Source organism: Rattus norvegicus, chromosome 4 (genome assembly GCF_021556685.1).
Source record: "Rattus norvegicus strain SHRSP/BbbUtx chromosome 4, alternate assembly SHRSP_T2T, whole genome shotgun sequence".
In the NCBI taxonomy this organism is placed as follows: domain Eukaryota; kingdom Metazoa; phylum Chordata; class Mammalia; order Rodentia; family Muridae; genus Rattus; species Rattus norvegicus.
Window position 1 is genome coordinate 83,931,642 of NC_141537.1, and position 4,948 is coordinate 83,936,589.

Sequence of the window (4,948 nt, forward strand, 5' to 3'; positions counted from 1 at the left end):
GAATTGGCTAAGTCACAGATAGGGTGAAGCTAGGGTTAAGGGGAGAGTTCTGGCCAAGGCTCTTCTGGCAAGAGGTTGGGATTGGGGGTGGGGATATCAGGACATAGAGCCAGCCAAGCCTGCTGGAGCAGAGCCCTGAATCTTTCCCAGAGCAGCCAGCAGAGCCTGCAGCTGTTTCCTCACTATGTGTGAGCCAACCCCAGATAGACAGTGTGGCCCCTGACACAGACAAGGTAGGAAACCAGAGAGTTCCCCATGGTCTCTTACCACGGTACCAGGGTAATCAAATGACTCTCCCCAAAGTTGGCTTTTACCACCTAAATGAACTTTCTCTGATTCCTAGTCTGAAAAACAAATTTCTTGTGCAGGGGAGGGGATTCTGGAAGGAGAATGAGGGAGTCGCTGGTTTATAGAGCATCTGCCAATGCTCCATTTTCCCCTTTGGGACATAACAGCAGTGCAGGTATCTGGATAAAGACCAGAATGTCTGGTGACAAAGTCACGATGTATGCTCGTGAGTTTGCTGCATGATTTTTTTAAAAAAGGCACACTCAAAAGGCAACACTCAAGGTTGAGAACAAACAATATTTTAAATCACTCCCTTATGTCTGATGTGCTGATCACAAAGGCAGGATATCAGTAAGCTACAGTGCTTGAGATCACAGATATTTCATGTTTTAGAGAGGTTGTGAGCCTATGTGGATATTGGCAGTGAGGTCAATTGCCCGGTGAGCATTCCTAAGTTCACACCTGAAATTCAAAATGCTCTAAATTGAACGTTTTGGAATATCAGCACGACTCTAGAGCACTTGGAGTGTTTTAAAAGTATGTATTTATTTTATGTGTGTGAGGGTTTTGCCTGTAAGCGTGTATGTGAACCATGATCTGAGATTCCCTGAGAGTGGATTTGTGGATGAGTATGCACCGCCATGCTGGTGCTGGGAAATGACCTTGGGTCCTCTGCAATAGCAGGACATGCTATTGCCCACTGAAGTGTCTCTCCAGCCCCACTTAGGACTTTTTAAGATTCGGGCAGCTCAACCTGTAACAATAATAATCGTAAATGGGACGTACTGAGGGCCAGGGATGAGCTGAGCATCCTGCATACAATAATCTACTTTGTTTCCATGACTACCTTGATATGCAAGAACTGCTACCACACTCATTCAACAGATGAGCTGTTAAGAATACAGGATCTTTTCAGGAAGTTGTCTCCTGTACCAAGGCATTCAAGGATATTCCCCACTTTCTCTTCTATGAGATTCAGTGTAGCTGATTTTATGTTGAGGTCATTGATCCACTTGAACTTGAGTTTTGTACAAGGTGATAAATATGGATCTGTTGTATTTTTTTTTACATGCAGACCTCCAGTGAGAACAGCACCATTTGCTGAACCTGTTTGCCCTGCCACCCCTGTATGGTTTTTGCCTTCTTTTAAAAGTCAAGTGTATATAGATGTGTCTGTTGATTTGTTTCAGGGTCTTCAATTCCACTGATGGACTTGACTGTCTCTGTACTAATACCATGCGGTTTTTATTGCTATTGCTCTTTAGGACAGCTTGCGATAAGGGAGGATGATACCCCCAGGAGTCCTTTGGTCATTCAGGATTGTCAGCCATCCTAGATTCTTTGATTTCCCATATGAAGTTGAGAGTTGTTCTTTGAAGGTCTGTAAAGAGTTGTGCTGGAATTTTGATGGGGGTTGCATGGAATCTGTAGATTGCTTTTGGCAAGATGGCCACATTCACTGTTAATTCTACCTATCCATGAGCACGAGAGAGCTTCCCATCTTCTGAGATCTTCCTCAGAGACCTGACGTTCTTGTCATACAGGTGTTTCTCTTGCTTGGTTAGAGTCACACCAAGGTATTTTATGTCATTTGTGGCTATTGTGAAGGGTTTTGTTTCCCTAATCTCTTTGTCAGCCCGTTTATCCTTTGTATAAAGGAGGGCTACTGAGTTTTTGAGTTGATTTTGTATCCAGCCACTTTGCTGAAGGTGTTTTGTTGAATTGTTGGAGTCGCTTCTGTATAGTATCACACCATCTTCGAATAACGGTACCTTGACTTCTTCCTTTTCAGTGTGTATCTCCTTGATCTCCTTTAGTTGTCTTATTGCTCTTCAAGTACTAGGCCCAGGCTCAAAGATCAACATTGACAAATTGGACCTCATGAAACTGCAAAGCTTCTGTAAGGCAAAGGACTCCATTAATAGGACAAAACAGCAGCTTACAAGTTGGGAAAAGATTTTCACTAACCAACCCTACATCTGACAGAGGGCTAATATCTAAAATACATAAAGAACTCAAGAAGTTAAACTCCAACAAACCAAATGACTCAATTAAAAATGGGGCACAGAGCTACACAGAGAGTTCTCAATTGAGGAATCTCAAATAGCCAAAAAGCACTTAAAGAAATATTGACATCCTTAGTCATCAGGGAAATTCAAATCAAAACAACCTGAGATTCAATCTTACACCCATCAGAATGGCTAAGATCAAAAACTCAAGTGACAGCACATGCTGGCAAGGATATGGAGCGTGGGGAACACTCCTCCATTGCTGGTGGGAGTGAAAACTTGCACAACCACTTTGGAAACCAATTTGGCAATTTCTCAGAAGACTGGGAATAGTTTTACCTCAAGACCCAGCTATACCACTTTTAGGCAGATACCCAAAAGATGCCCTACTGTATCACAGGGACACTTTCTCAACTATAATCCTAGCAGCTTTATTCATAATACCCAGAAGCTGGAAACAACCTAGATTTCTCTCAACTGAACAATGGATAGTGAAAATGCGGTACCGTTACACAATGGAATATTATTCAGCTTTTAAAACCAAAGACATCATAATGTTTGCAGGCAAATGGATTGAACTTAAGAATATCTTCCTGGGCGAGGTAACCCAGAGCCAGACAGACAGGTAAGGTATGTACTCACTGATACGTGGACATTAGCTATGAAGCCCAGGATAACCGTGCTACAATCCACAGACCCAAAGAAACCAGGTCAGTAGGAGGCCCCCAGGGAGGACCAATGAATCTCACTCAGAAGGGGAAACTAAATAGTCGTAGAAGGTTGACAGAGAGAGAGGGAACTTAGTAGGAGAGGGGTGAGGATGGCAGTGAGAATGGTGATGGAGTATAGGGAGAGAGGGCAGGAGAGATCTAGGAGTGAGAAGGGAAATCAGTGGAGGGCGTCTCTGAGACTAACTGGAGACATGGATGGGAAGGGGAGGATGCCGGGAGTCTGTGGGAGGACCCTAGTTGAGATTCCTATCAGAGCGGGATATAGAGACTAAAGTGGCCACTACCTTTGGTAGACAGGCAGGATTTCCAGAGGACAGAGGCGAACATCAATCCACTTACAAAATCTTGAACTCAAAATTCGTCTTTCCTGAAAGATGTGCAAGGATAAAGATGGGCGGAGACTGCAGGAACAGCCAACCAATGGCTGCCCCAACTTGAGACACACCTCATGTGAGAGTACCAACCCGACACTGTCAACGATGCTCTGCTATGCTTGCAGACAGGAACCTAGCATAACTGTCTCCTGAGAGGCTTCATCCAGCAGATGGAGGCAGATGCAGAGACCCACAGCCAGACATCAGGGAGGACTCTGGAATCTTGTGGAAGAGTGGAAGATAGAAGTGAGCAAGCCAGTGGGATCAAGGGCACCACGGGAAGACCTACAGAGCAACTAACCTGCCCTCCTACACACACCACATCGAGCAAACAAACAAACAAACAAACAAGGAAAAATACAAAATAAAACCAAGCAAACTCAAGAACGCCTATGCTGTACAAGATCCCAGCTTAGCTGGAAGTAGATGTGCGAGCATGGTCAGGGGAGGTTTGCACCACCATCGTAAGTGAAAGCAGTGTGCATGGTGCTCTGTCCTAGCATTATTTCCTGAAATAATAAAGAACTTAGGTTCTTAGACATTAGAAGGTAAACACCATGTATGTCTCAGTCCCTATGCAAAGTGACTGCATCACACATTGAACTTTTATGTCCAGGAAAAAAAATCTACCAGCTCAGAGAAGCTGGATGATTTGAAATTAGCATTCACACACAGATTGTGTATCTGTGAACTGTAGCTACTCTGGCAATCCCCGAGGGAAATACAGATACTGAGTGAGCATAATGACTTAGGAAATAAAGCAAATCCGCTTGGTTATGGTTATAGCGTCGAGCTGTTTATATGTAGCTGAAATTTTATGGCAGTCATATAATGTCTTCTGCAGACTCAAGTGGAGTGAGAGTAGCCTACAGGCATGACCTAGGTATAAAAGTATTCCTTAAGAAGAAAAATATTTGTCATTTATAAAAACAAAGCATGCAGATGGCACAACAGTCTGCAACTCTTTTATTTTGGATGTTTAACTATAATTCACCAAAACATTTATTTAGTCACTAAGAGTTCCGGCAGTGTAAAGGCCATTCACCTTTTCCACTTCAGTTTGGAGGTCGTTCAATAGCCAATATTAGATTGTCAGAGCCTTCATAAACAGGGAGAGGCAAAGAAAATAAAGTGTGAGTCCTTTCTGGCTTTAGATAGTAAGAAAATAAAATGATCCTTTTTACTCCACACATGCTAAACGATACACCATTGCTGCATGAATTGAAACAATCAAGGAATCTTATGGCACACTTTCATATTTAATATTTGACATCAATAGAAATATATAAGAAAATTAGGTGAGAATTGTTCATAGCTCTAGTGTTAGTTTTTAACTTTGAAATGTCCCATTTTTGACACTCGTTCTCTCACTAGTGATGCTATTTTCTGAGGCTGTGGAACTTTTAGAACTGGATCCTCACTGGCAGAAGTGGTTCGGTTAGGAGTCAGCCTCTTTAGTTTATACTCACCACCGCTCTGGTATACTCACAGTCACTTTGCTTTTTGGTCTACTGTAACATAACTGGTCTTAGTAACATGCCCTGGC